Source organism: Heteronotia binoei, chromosome 2, assembly GCF_032191835.1.
Source record: "Heteronotia binoei isolate CCM8104 ecotype False Entrance Well chromosome 2, APGP_CSIRO_Hbin_v1, whole genome shotgun sequence".
NCBI lineage: Eukaryota > Metazoa > Chordata > Lepidosauria > Squamata > Gekkonidae > Heteronotia > Heteronotia binoei.
In genome coordinates, this window is record NC_083224.1 from 202330944 (window position 1) to 202344994 (window position 14051).

The window sequence follows — 14051 nt, forward strand, 5'->3', positions numbered from 1 at the left end:
TGGCTCTGTAGCAGCCAGCTCACAGGAAGACCCTCTTCTGTCAAAGAGCAGCGGGGCCAGAGGCCCATTTTTAGAAGACCCCCCACTCCATTCTGTCGCATTCACGTCAAGAGGGATGTGGGCGGGGCGGGGCGGGCAGAGTAGAGCGATGAGGATGATCAGGGGCCCGGAGGCCAAGCCCTGAAGGCTCAGTCCGGAGAAGAGGAAGATGATGATACTGGATTTATATATACCCTATACTCTGAATCTCAGAGCAGTCACAACTCACAATCTTTCCCTTCTTCCACCTCAACAGACACCCTGTGAGGTGGGTGGGGCTGAGAGAGCTCTCCCAGAAGCTGCCCTTTCAAGGACAACTCCTGCGAGAGATATGGCTGACCCAAGGAGGCAGGGGGTGGGGGACAGGATTGCTCTCTGGAATTATCTTAAGGGCTGTCCCTTAGAGCAGCAATCCCCAAGCTTTTTGGCACCAAGGACAGGTTATGTGGAAGCCAATTTTTCCACGGACCGGCGGAGAGCAGGGGGGGGGGGGGCAATGGTTTTGGGATGATACAATTGTGCACTTTATTCTGGCGTGGTGGTGAAGTGCGCAGACTCTTATCTGGGAGAACCGGGTTTGATTCCCCACTCCTCCCCTTGCAGCAGATGGAAGGGCCTCGGTCAGCCAGAGCTCTGTCAGAGCTGTCCTTGAAAGGGCAGCTGCTGTGAGAGCTCTCTCAGCCCCACCCACCTCACAGGGTGTCTGTTGTGAGGCAGGAAGATAAAGGAGATTGTGAGCCGGTTGAGATTTGGAGTGGAGGACAAGATAAAAATCCAATGTTGTTGTCTTATTGTTACATTGTAATATATAATGAAATAACTATACAACTCACGGCCCAGTTGCTAACAGACCACGGCCCTTTACTGGTCCACGGCCCAGCGGTTGGGGACCCCTGCCTCAGAGGAGGGCAGGGAGCTATTCCTGTGGGATTCACAAGAATGGGCTGAAATTAAGGGCGGGAAGGTACTGGATGGATCAGGGGTGTCAAACTCATTTGTTATGAGGGTCGGATCTGACATAAATGAGACCTTGTCGGGCTGGGCCATGTTGGTTGGGCTGGGCCATGTGTGTACCTATTTAAGATTAGATAGCAGAGATATAAACTTTATAAAGGACACAGATAAACACAATTTTTAAAAAATCTTTAAAACATTAGCACTTGTTGGTCTTAAAGGTGCTCTCTTTGTATTTCTCCCATGAGATCCAGGGAACTGGGCAAAGGAAGCTCTGGCTCTTTCCAGGAAACCAGGAGGGAGAGGAGCCTCAGCCAATAGGATGAGACACTTGGCTTAGTAGCTCTACTGTGCAATTGAGAGAGCCTGACAAAGCAAGCTATTCCTCCCCCCTTCCTCTCCTAGGGAAGAGCCTCAACAAATGAACAAAATAGAGGCTTTGCTCTGTAGCTCCTGTGCGATTGAGCAAGCCTTGCATAGCAAGCTTATGTTGTAAGCCGCCCTGAGCCACTTTGGTGGGAAGGGCAGGATATAAGTCTAAATATAAATAAATAAATAAATAAGCTGTGATGCAGAAGGAAGTAAGAGGGAGAAGGAAGCAGATGACAGCCAGTTGCTTGGACGCCTGATTCGGCCCCTGGGCCACATGTTTGACACCCCTGGGATGGATATTAGGGAAACCGTTTTGACAGTGAGTTGTTCAACAGTGGAATCAGCTCCCTGGCAGTCTTTAAGCAGCAGCTGCACTGAGCAGGGGGTTGGACTACATGGCCTCTATGGCCCCTTCCAACTCTGGGATTCTATCATTCTATTGCTTACTTGTTTAACAGCAGCCTGCTTTACTGGGCCACTTCCTTCTGAAGTAGTGGCATTGGGCCCCTTTGACTTCTGCCAAAAGGAATTGGCCAAACCCACCTCTGCTCTCAACAACCTCCCTGTTTGGGGTGGGGTGGCAATCAGCGGGAAGTTAATGACGGGCCTCTCTCAGCAATGGTCCTGATCTCACCGCTCTCGCCTGATTCTACTGAATCAAACCATAAATCCATCAGGGTCAGTCTTGTCTACTCAGACCAGCAGCGGCTCTCCAGGGTCTCAGGCTGAGGTCTTTCGCAGCCCTCCTGCTTGGTCCTTTCAACTGGAGATGCCAGGGATTGAACCTGGGACCTTCTGCATGTCAAGCAGAGGCTCTGCCACTGAGTCACAGCCCCACTCCACTCGCATCGTGACCCTCTTCCCCCAATTCTGGGGTTGGTGGCAGAAAGAGCAAACATTTCCTCCCTCCTTATTTCCAAAAGATCTCTTAGAAACTTAAGAGTTGGAAGGGACCTCCAGGGTCATCTAGTCCAACCCCTTGCACAATGCAGGAAGCTCACAAACACCTCCCCCTAAATTCACAGGATCTTCTTTGCTGTCAGATGGCCACCTAGCCTCTATTTAAAAACCTCCAAGGAAGGAGAGCCCACCACCTCCCAAGGAAGTCTGTTCCACTGAGGAACCACTCTAACAATCTTCCTAATGTTGAGCCAGAAGCTCTTTTAATTTAATTTCAACCCATTGGTTCTGGCCCTACCTTCTGGGGCCACAGAAAACAATTCCACATGATCCTCTAGAGGACAGGCCTTCAAGTCCTTGAAGATGGTGATCCTATCACCTCTCAGCCGCCTCCTCTCCAGGCTAAACATGCCCAGCCCCTTCAACCTTTCTTCATAGGACTTGGTCTCCAGACACCTCACCATCTTCGTCACCCTCCAGCTTGTCTATATCCTTCTTAAAATGTGGTGCCCAAAACTGAACACGACTCCAGGTGAGGTCTTACCAGAGCGGAGCAGAGTCTTCTGGCACTCCTTTAACTTGGAAGACCACATTTTCAAGAGAACCACCACTTATTAGTATTGATGTCCCACTTTTCTCCTTGATTAGGACTCAACACCTTTTACGATGCTCCCCACCATCAATTGGTCCCCAAAACAATCTTGTGGGAGTTCGGCTGAGAGGGAAATGGGCTCAAGGTCACCCGGCCGGTTCCCATGGGTGAACACGGATTCAAACCCAGCTGCTCCAGGTCCTAATCCCCTGTACCCCCACCAGCCCTCCTAAATGCCTGCCAGAAGTGAGGCTCTGTGGATAAGCAGGCTAGGGAGGTAGCTTTATGTGGGTCTGGATCATTTTATGAATTAAATCCCGAGAGCCAGCATGGTGTCGTGGCTAAGAGCAGTAGCCTCTAATCTGGAGAGCGGGGTTGGATTTCCCACTCCTCCTGGAGAGCCAGTTTGGTGTACTGGTTAAGTGTGCGGACTCTTACCTGGGGGAACCGGCTTTGATTCCCCACTCCTCCACTTGCACCTGTTGGAATGGCCTTGGGTCAGCCATAGCTCTGGCAGGAGTTGTCCTTGAAAGGGCAGCTGCTGGGAGAGCCCTCTCAGCCCCACCCACCTCACAGGGTGTCTGTTGTGGGGGGAGAAGATATAGGAAATTGTAAGCCGTTCTGAGACTCTGTCCTTGAAAGGGCAACTGCTGTGAGAGCCCTCTCAGCCCCACCCACCTCACAGGGTATCTGTTGTGGGGAGGAGAAGATATGGGAGATTGTAAGCTGCTCTGAGTCTCTGATTCAGAGAAAAGGGTGGGGTATAAATCTGCAATTCTTCTTCTTCCTCCTCCACATGTAGCTAGTCAGGTGACCTTGGGTCAGTCACAGTTCTCTCAGAGCTCTCTCAGCCCATCTACCTCACAAGGTTACTGCTGTGGGGAGAGGAAGGAAAGGAGATTGTAAGCCACTCTGAGACTCCTGAAGATAGAGAAAAGAGATGAGGAAGCATGTGAAGAGGAAACTGAAAGGAAAGGTAAAAAGGGTCAAAACCCTTGGGGAAGCTTGGAGACTATTTAAAACTACAATTCTAGAAGATCAGATAAAATATACACCGCAGGTTAGGAAAGGCACAAATAGGTATAGAAAGAAGGCCTGCATGGTTAACAAATAATGTAATGGAAACTGTAAAAGTTAAGAAGGATTCTCTTAAGTAGTGGAAAGTAGTCCAAGTGAGGTTAATAAAAAAGAACACAGGCTGTGGCAAATAAAATGCAAGACTGTGATCAGGCAGGCAAAAAGGGAATATGAGGAGCATACTGCAAAAAACATAAAGACCAACAATAAAAATGTCTTCAAATACATTAGAAAGCAGGAAACCAGCCAGGGAGGCTGTGGGGCCCTTGGATGACCAAGGGGTAAAAGGATGACTGAAGGACGATAGAGAAATGGCTGAGAAGCGGAATGCACTTTTTGCCCGTCTTCACTGTGGAAGATGATTAGTGCTTGCCTACTCCAGAACTGCTGACTTAGGGAGGGGTGTTGAAAGACCTCAGTTGGACTGAAGTGACAAGAGAGGAGGTCCTACAACTGATAGACAATTTAAAAACTGATAAATCACCAATCCTGGATGGCATACATCCAAGAGTTCTGAAAGAACTCAAATTGTGAACTTGTGGATCTCCTGACAAAAATATGTAATCTATTATTAAAATCTGCCTCTGTTCCTGAGGACTGGAAGGTAGATAATGTCACCCCCATCTTTAAAATGGGTTCCAGAGGAGATCCAGGAAATTACAGGCCAGTCAGTCTGACGTCAATGCTGGGAAAATTGGCGGAAACTGTTATTAAAGAGAATTAGAAGGCACATTGATGAACAAAAGCTATTGAGGAAGACTCAGCATGGGTTCTGTAAGGGAAGATCTTGTCTCACTAACCTGTTAAGAGTTCTTTGAGGGGGTGAACAAAATGGGGGACCCAATAGAGGTTGTTTACCTTGATTTCCAGGAAGCTTTTGATAAAGTTCCTCATCAATGGCTAAGTAAGCTCAATAGTCATGGGGTAAAAGGATGAGTCCCCTTGTGGATCAAAACAGAGGAGAGTGGGGTAGGAGGAGTGGGGGATCAAACCCGGTTCTCCAGTGTAGAGCCTGCCACACTCAAGCACTGCACCAAACCCAGCCAAGGGGGGATGAATCACCTGAGATGAAGGGCGAGGGGGCTCTGGCCCTCTATCACTGCTCCACAAACCAGGCATGAACCCAAGTCCATTTTAAGTTTATTTTCCTTTTTTAAAAAAAGCACTCCTCTCCCTTTTCTCCAGCCCTTAGAACAGCATGCAGATTTTGTTTTGACAGAGCGCTGTGGGTTCATTTTGTTTTTTAATACCTGTTTTATTCCTCAAAACCCCCCCTCTTATCGATTTCTTTTTTTTCCATTTCGAACACATCACAAATGTGTAAGGAAATCTCTAAATATACCGCAAATATAAACAACAACCAAAGAGGGAGAGGGGAGAGAAAGAAAAAAAATATATAATATATAATATATAACAGTAGTCTACTACGTAAAGTGCTTGGCAATGGCTTGCGAAAAAACGTCGAACACACGGAGGGGGAAGAGGGGGCGTGGCAGGGATATAGGGCCCCCTCGCCCTCCCCCCACTTCACCCTCGCCCTCCCCCTTGCCTGCTCCAGTCCCACAGAACAAGTCCAGGTATTATCTATTGGCCAAATATTGTCACAGGGAGGGGAAACGCTTCCACCCGAGAGGAAGAGGCCCGGATTCTCGACTCGCTGACGATGGCGAAGGCATACAGAGCCAACATCCGATTTCCCTTGGTTGGTTGGAAACTTCTGATTGCAAGCATTTTCTACAAATCGTCCCCTACTGGTAGAGAGATGGAGCCGAGGATGGCGGCGGCTGAGGACAGCAGGAAGTGTGAGGCCAGCTGTGAACAAGAAGAATAAAACATCCACGTTTAGAGACCAGATGTTTGGTAGAGAGAGGCTGCTTTCAGCCCTGAAGCAGGCACAAAGCCCATCAGTTCCTGCCTGGGGAGCAGACACGATCCGGAGCACGCCCCAGATCCGAGCGATGCTCCAAGTGGGGCTCCAAGTCATGCTCAGAGATGGCAGCACCAACTTTTCACAAAAAGAGACCTCGGAGAATTAAATCGGGGCAAGGAAGCTAGAGGCAGATTAGTCAAAGAGGCGTTAGCAGGAGGATTCTGAATTCTGCTTGCCTAAGCGGAGAATTCGGGGTCCCAGAATGCTCTGCTCCTCACCTGCAACAGGATCGCCAGGCAACTGGCAAAAATAACAGGCACTGATTGCGACATGTTTTAAGGGTTCAAAGCAGAGGTGGCTAAACTGCGGCTCAGGAGCTACATGTGGCTCTTTCGTTCAGTGGTCCCCAACCCTTTTGGCACCAGAGAATGGTTTTGGGGAAGCCAATTTTTCCATGGACTGGGGGGGGGGGGGGGGGATGGTTTCAGGATGATACAATTGTGCACTTTATTTCTATTAGTTTGGTGTGGTGGTTAAGTGTGTGGACCCTTATCTGGGAGAACCAGATTTCCCTAGTAGCCTTCACCTTATGTTCTTATGTAACCGGGTTTGATTCCCCACTCCTCCACCTGCACCTGCTGAAATGGCCTTGGGTCAGCCATAGCTCTGGCAGAGTTGCCCTTGAAAGGGCAGCTTCTGTTAGAGCTCTCTCAGTCGCACCTACCTCACAGGATGTCTGTTGTGGGGAGAGGAAGGGAAAGGAGATTGTAGGCTGCTCTGAGACTCTGTCCTTGAAAGGGCAGCTTCTGGGAGAGCTCTCTCAGCCCCACCTGCCTCACAAGGTGTCTGTTGTGGGGAGAGGAAGGGAAAGGAGATTGTAGGCTGCTCTGAGACTCTGTCCTTGAAAGGGCAGCTTCTGGGAGAGCTCTCTCAGCCCCACCCACCTCACAGGGTGTCTGTTGTGGGGGAGGAAGGGAAAGGAGACTGTAGGCCACTCTGAGACTCTGTCCTTGAAAGGGCAGCTTCTGGGAGAGCTCTCAGCCCCACCCACCTCACAGGGTGTCTGTTGTGGGGGAAGAAGGGAAAGGAGACTGTAGGCCACTCTGAGACTCTGTCCTTGAAAGGGCAGCTTCTGGGAGAGCTCTCTCAGCCCCACCTGCCTCACAGGGTATCTGTTGTGGGGAGAGGAAGGGAAAGGAGATTGTAGGCTGCTCCGAGACTCTGTCCTTGAAAGGGCAGTTTCTGTGAGAGCTTTCTCAGCCCCACCTGCCTCTCAGGGTGTCTGTTGTGGGGGAGGAAGATAAAAGGAGATTGTAAGCTGCTCTGAGACTCTGAGATTTGGAGTGGAGGACAGGATATAAATCCAGTGTTGTCTTATTATTACATTGTAATATATAATGAAATAATTATACAACTCACCGCCCGGTTGCTAACAGGCCTGGTTGCTACCAGTCCACGGCCTAGGGGTTGGGGACCTCTGCTTTAGTTGGCCAGCTTGGAGAATGCATTTAAAGTTAGTTGCTTTCTTTCCACCTCTCTCTCCTCCCTTCCCCATCTATTTTCCTTCCTTCCTTCCTTCCATCAGCACATCTGACACTAATGTCTTGCAGCTCTCCAACATCTGATGTTTATTCTGTGTGGCTCTTACATTAAGCAAGTCTGGCCACCCCTGGTCCAAAGCCTTGTGCAGAAACCCTCCACCAAACCCCTAAAAGGCACCCTTATCCTCAGAGAAGACGAAGGGCTGAAGAAGGACAACTTGCAAAGGCAGCTCAAATCCCTCTCTCTAATACAGAGAAAGGAAAGGGGAGGGTGATGAATTTCCCCGTCCTTGAGGATCTGCAGTCAGTTGGCAATCACAAAAGGCTGGCCCTTGAAACCCTCTCACCCAAGCAGGCCAATCCCCAAATCACAAGGGGAAGGGGAAGGCTTTTGAGTTTCCCTAGAAGCCTTCACCCAGCTCAAGAAAAGTGAATGGGCTTGGTGGTGGTAGAAAGTGCCATCAAGTCCCAGCTAAACCATGGCAACCCCGCAGGGTTTTCAAGGCAAGAGGCGAACAAAGGTGGGTGGCCATTGCCTGCCTCTGCGTAGCAACCCTGGACTTCCTTGGTGGTCTCCCCTCCAAGGACTTATCAGAGCTGGCCCTGCTTCGCTTCCAAGAGGCCAGGCTGAGCCTGAATGGTGGAGCAAAAGACCATCCAGTTGCAGCCGACTTACAGCAACCAGTCAGAGTCGGTTTCCCATTGCCTGCCTCTGCGTAGCGACCCTGGGCTGCCTGGGTGGTCTCCCATAAAATACTAACTAGCTAGCCTGGGCCATCGGGATCAAAACCGTTTGACGGAGGTGCTTTGCCACTGCCTGCCTCTGCATAGCAGCCCTGGACGTCCTTGGCAGGCTCTGCTGGCCCTGCTTCGCTTCCGAGATCAGGCTAGCCTGACCTTTCCAGGGAACGGCAATGGAGGGAAGGTGGGGAGAGTAAAAGGGTCAGGTCAGGATGCATTTGCCACTGCCTGCCTCTGCATAGCAACCCTGGACGTCCTCGGCAGACTCCCATCCAAATACTGACCAGAGCTGAGCCTGCTGAGCTTCCGAGATCAGGCTAGCCTGACCTGTCCAGGTAACGGCAATGGAGGATGGGGAGAGTTAAATGATCAGGTCAGAACAGAGACTAAAAGAGGTGGGTTCACTATTGCCTGCTTCTGCATAGCAACTCTGGGCTTCCTTGGTGGTCTCCCATCCAAGTGCTGACCTGGGCCGATGCTCCTTAGCTTTCCAGATCTGCTGACAGTGGGATAGCCTGACCTATCTGGGTCAGGGCAATGGGGGGGGGGGGTTAAAATGAGCAGGGCATGATAGAACACAGGAGGTGCAGTGTCTGGGGCAGGGATGCTCTGTATTCTTGGTGCTTGGGGGGTACAATGGGAGGGCTTCTAGCCCCACTGGTGGACCTCTTGATGGTGCCTGGGTTTTGGCCACTGCGTGACACAGAGTGTTGGACTGGATGGCCTGATCCAACATGGCTTCTCTTATTATGTTCTTATGGCACCAAAGGCTGTTGGGGCACAGAAGCAAAAGTACAAAGAATCCAGCCGCACTCCGTGGGAGAATAGAAACACCAGCCTTCAATCAGATGTGCCTCTCATCAGAATGAACAAAAGGCCCCTTATAAGGCAGCTTGAGAACAGCGAGTCTCCTTCAATTAGGGAAATGGGAGAGTCGTTTTAGGTGAGGCAAACGAGGCAGACAAAGCCCCCAAGGGGCCAAATTGGGTAATGTGGCCCAAGGAGTGGAGGGCAAGCACCCTTCCCCCCCTCAAAAAAAAGCTCCACTTGGATTAGAAGATAAGGAGACTCAGCCTTTTGAAAATCTGATTCTCAGAGGAGACCTTCTTCAAACCCGATGCTCACTGGTGAAACTCCATGGGAGGCCTTTGGTGTGGGGAGAGAAAGGCCTTTCAGGGGTCTCCTCATCTACAGCAAATCAACCCATTCAATGCAGCTGGGCCAGGGTGGGGAGGGGAGAAGGGGGAACTGTTTGCTTCCACTTAAGCCCCCCTCCCATGAAGGGGCTTGTTCTTCTGCTCCAAGCGCCAGCCTGGGGAATCTCAGCCCAGCTGATGGAGACTGGAGTGGGGTGGGGGAGGCGGATGGAGAAGGAAAAGGCCGTTTGTGAGCCCAGCAGATGAAGAAGGGGGAGGGAGTCAGATGGGAAGGCGACAAGGCAGCGGTGGGGATGCAGGCAGGCCGTGCGGGGGCGGGAGGATTGTCAGAGGCAGCGAATAAGCTGGGGGATTAGCTCCCGAATCAGAAGGCGACTTTGTACCCAAAAAGCGGCAGTGGGGGAAGATGACAGAGAGCTGGCGACGGCAGGAGTGGAGGGCGAAAGGAAGTGGCTCATGTCAGGCACGCCTGGAGACCAGGCACAGCACACCCACCCCGCCCTGTTTATCATCATTAGCAGCAGCTGCCCTTTCCTCTCTTCCCACATCCCCAGAAAAGCTCAGGCGCACAGCTGCCTTCCCCAAGCAGATGTGCTGCCCACACATTTCAAAAAGTGGTATCAGGTAATGCGCCCCCTGTTGGCACCCCCAGCAGCAACGCGAGGGACTGGCAGCTTGCCTTTGCATTTATTGACTTGCAGGGTTTAAAAGCCAAGAGGTTTCAGGAGGCTGAACATTCTGGCCTCGCTGGATCTCAAAAGCTAAGCAGGGTCAGCCCTGGCTAGGCCATGGATGGGAGGGAGACCACGGAGGAAGTCCAGGGCGGCAACGCAGAGGCAGGCAACGGCTGGCCACCTCTGAACCACGCTTGCATTGACCTGGAGGGCCCAGGACAGCCTGATCTCGGAAGTGAAACAGGGTTGGCCCTGGTTAGTCCTTGGATGGGAGACCAAGTCCGGGGTTGCTACACACAGGCAAGCGATGGCAAAGCACTGCTGCTTGCCTCTGGCCTCAGCCTCCCCTCCAGGGCCAGATTAACATTTAGGCCTAATAGGGACTGGCCTATGGGCCCCCAGGCCAGCTTCCTCCCCCTGCTTGCAGCCCTCCCAGCCAGCAACTGAGCCGCTCTTTGCCCCACTTGCCTGGTGCAGCTGCTGCTGGCGTTGTTGCCAAGTTTGCCTCTCTCTGCCTCTCCCCTGCAGCTTTGTCAAAGGGGCTTTTGGGAAGGGGCCTGCGGGCTGCAGCGGGGCCCTGGGTGGTGAAGCAGGCACTCAGGCTCTGAGATGATTTTGACTGCCTAGGGGCCTCCCCAGGGTTTAATCCGGCACTGCTCCCCTCATGCAATAATTCCATCTTTTATTGTGGAGCCTATCCAGAGCATCGCTGGTTCCAGCTTTATTTGCACTGGGTTGATTAATCTGCCTGCCACCCGAAATGGAGTTAATTTTAAATCTTTTATTGTTCTACTGGTTTTATTGCTAAATTTTTGCCAGTTGCTTACTGTTTTATTAGAGCCAGGTGGGCAGCTGTGTCGGTCTGAAGCAACAGAACAAAGTAGGACTCTGGGAGCACCTTGAAGACCAACAAAGTTTTCTTCAGAATGGAAGCTTTCGTGTGCAGGCAGACTTCTTCAGGCAATGGAATGGGAATGCAGCTCCTCCTCTCTGAGGACTGGGCTGGCTTAGAACTGATCCTGGAGGGGGAGGGAAGGGCTTGTCCCCTGGTTTCCCAGTCATATCCAAGCCTCACCGCCTATCTGGAGGGGGAACATACTCCCCCCCCCCAAATGCTTTCCAACATCAGACAGCCCCTCTGTAGTCAAGTACCTACATTAGGGGAGCTTTAAAACCAACCCAGAAAAAACAGAGAACCCTGCTCTCAGGAAGAAAAAACTTGCAGGGAAAAAAACACAGCATAAGCATCTGTCTGAACCTGGATAGGTCTTCAGTAAACCATCCATACTTGGAAGCAGCCCCACATCAAAGGGTGGGTAGGACCAGCGTTCCCTCTGAGTTAGCATGAGCTAGCTCACAGATCTTTAGCCTCCAGCTCACGCATTTTTGTCTTAGCTCAGGAAGGCTGAACCCAGAGCACACTCATCGATGCAGCAGCTCACAACTTTAATACCAGTAACTCACAAAGTAGAATTTTTGCAAGACTCTGCAGCTTAGAGAGAACACTGGGTACGACTGACCCATTCCAGCAGCTTCACAGTTAAGTGAAACAAAGCCTCCATTCTCCGGTGGTCCTGGGAGTGGCTCAGGCCTTACTACTGCATCCCAAGGCAGGGTGAGCGGCTTCCCCCAGACAGACAGCAGACTGCAGAGCCTCCTCCCACTGAAAGGAACCTCGGCTGAGGCCAGCTTATCTATCCTGTAGTGCCTGGTAAAGGAATAAATTGACTTCCACATGGCCATCTCACAAATAACCTCCAGTGCAAGAAGGAACCAGAGGCCGCTGGGGGGGCGGGGCTGCTGCCCTCAAAGAGTATGCTGTGAAACTTTGTGGAGGATCTAAATCTCCCATTTTCGCGCCTATTGAACATATGAAGCTGCCTTATACTGAATGAGACCCCCCTCGGTCCATCAAAGTCAGTATTGTCTTCTCAGACTGGCAGCGGCTCTCCAGAGTCTCAAGCGGAGGTTTTTCACACCTATTTTGCCTGGACCTTTTTTGTTGGAGATGCCGGGAATTGAACCTGGGACCTTCTGCTTCCCAAGCAGATGCTCCACCACTGACCCACCATCCCTCCCCGGAAATTTTATAGTCCAAATGCTATCCAGACCAGATGTTCTTTCAATTTCACCATTTTGCCATTGGATTCTAACTTCGTACCACTTTGCATTCTTGACCACTGCCCACCAGCTCCATGTAGCTCTGCTCACCGTACCCCATTCCACTGTCTGATGAAGTCTGCATGCACAGGGAAGCGGACATTCGGAATAAGGCTTTGTTGGTCTTCAAGGTGCTGCTGGACTCCTACTTGGAACATATGAACACATGAAGCTGCCTTATACTGAATCGGGCCCTCGGTCCATCAAAGTCAGTATTGTCTACTCAGACTGGCAGCGGCTCTCCAGCGTCTCAAGCGGAGGTTTTTCACGCCTGGACCCTTTTTAGTTGGGAGATGCCGGGGATTGAACCTGGGACCTTCTGCTTACCAAGCAGATGCTCTACCACTGAGCCACAGTCCCTCCCCTGATTGGCAGCAGCTCTCCAGGGTCTGAAGCTGAGGTTTTTCACGCCTGGACCCTTTTTAGTTGGGAGATGCCGGGGATTGAACCTGGGACCCTCTGCTTACCAAGTAGATGCTCCCACCACTGAGCCACAGTCCCTCCCCTGATTGGCAGCAGCTCTCCAGGGTCTGAAGCTGAGGTTTTTCACGCCTGGACCCTTTTTAGTTGGGAGATGCCGGGGATTGAACCTGGGACCCTCTGCTTACCAAGTAGATGCTCCCACCACTGAGCCACAGTCCCTCCCCTGACTGGCAGCGGCTCTCCAGGGTCTCAAGCGGAGGTTTTTCATGCCTGGACCCTTTTTAGTTGGGAGATGCCGGGGATTGAACCTGGGACCTTCTGCTTCCCAAGCAGATGCTCTACCAGTGATACTGTTTTATTGCTGTTCAAATATGTTGTAATCTGCCCTGAGCCCTTCACCAGGATAGGGCAGAATAGAAATCAAAAACAAAACTAAAACTTCTATGGGGTTGCTATCCATCAGATGTGACTGTCTACCCCAATGCTGTTTTGTGAAATGGGCTTCACCCAAGCACAAGCTCCTGCCACACCCGACCCCTGGAAGCAGAGAGGAAAAGGCAGGGACAAGTCCTTGAAGAGCTTAAAAACCCAAGAAGGGCTGGCGGCACACGGGGAAGCCATTTGCAATCCCATGCCACCATGGTTCGGTGGAGGGATCCCAACAGGCCACATGAAAACACACACACCCTTTCCATACCCAACACAAGTGACACACACTGAACTGAGCTCTCTTGGGAGGACCATTGGGAACAATCCAAGGGGAGGGAGCCAATGGTGGCGGCTGCTGAGATTCTCGTGGGTCAGAAAGCCTTCTCCTGCACACAAGCAGCCACGTGATAGCTTGCTGTGGCTCACATGCTGCCCATCCATACTGCAAGCAGACACCTGTTTCATGCAACACCCTGAAAAAGTGTCTCTTTGCCCAAAGGTAATGAACACAGGGGCATTCACTGTTGCAGGAAGCGGCGGCAGCTACAAGCATAGAGAGCTTCAAGGGGGGACTGGCTAAACATACAGTCTATCAGTGGCTATAAACCACAAGGTATAGCCAGAACACTCTACTTGGGGAAGGGATGCTCTGCGTTCTTGGTGCTTGGGGAGGGGGCAACAGTGGGAGGGCTTCTGGAGTTCTGGCCCTTCTGATGGACTCCTGATGGCCCCTGGGTTTTGGCCACTGTGTGACACAGAGGGTTGGACTGGAGAGACCACTGGCCTGACCCAACATGGCCTCCTCATATGTTCTTAAGAGCAGAGGTCCATGAGTGGATATTCGCTGCAAAGCGCAGATGGAAAACTATGTCAGGGGCAGTGATGCTCTGTATTCTTGGTGCTTGGGGGGGCAAGAGTGGGAGGGCTGCTGGAGTTCTGGCCCTGCTGGTGGACCTCCCGAGGGAACCTGGGTGTTGGCTGCCGCGTGACAGAGTGTTGGTTCGATTCAATATGGCTTCTCTTACATTCTCCCCTCCCCACGAAGAATACTGGGCTGAATCCAGAGAGTCAGTTTTGCAGCCTAAGGAGCCCTCCCTCAAGATGGGAGTTGCACTAGAAGCA

At 51.5% G+C, this 14051-nt stretch overlaps 1 protein-coding gene and 1 non-coding gene across 2 annotated transcripts in view; both read right to left on the reverse strand.

The window, feature by feature from the left end:
* Positions 1-2129: 2129 nt before the first annotated feature.
* TRNAV-GAC (transfer RNA valine (anticodon GAC)) lies at positions 2130-2201 on the reverse strand. Its single transcript has one exon. It is a non-coding gene; the product is annotated as a tRNA-Val (tRNA).
* A 2856-nt stretch (positions 2202-5057) lies between these two features.
* STK11 (serine/threonine kinase 11) overlaps positions 5058-14051 on the reverse strand; it is a 97730-nt gene continuing 88736 nt past the window's right edge. Inside the window, exon 10 of the mRNA XM_060232859.1 lies at positions 5058-5746. The gene's annotated coding sequence lies outside the window, so the exon portion shown is untranslated. The remainder of the gene's footprint in view (positions 5747-14051) is intronic.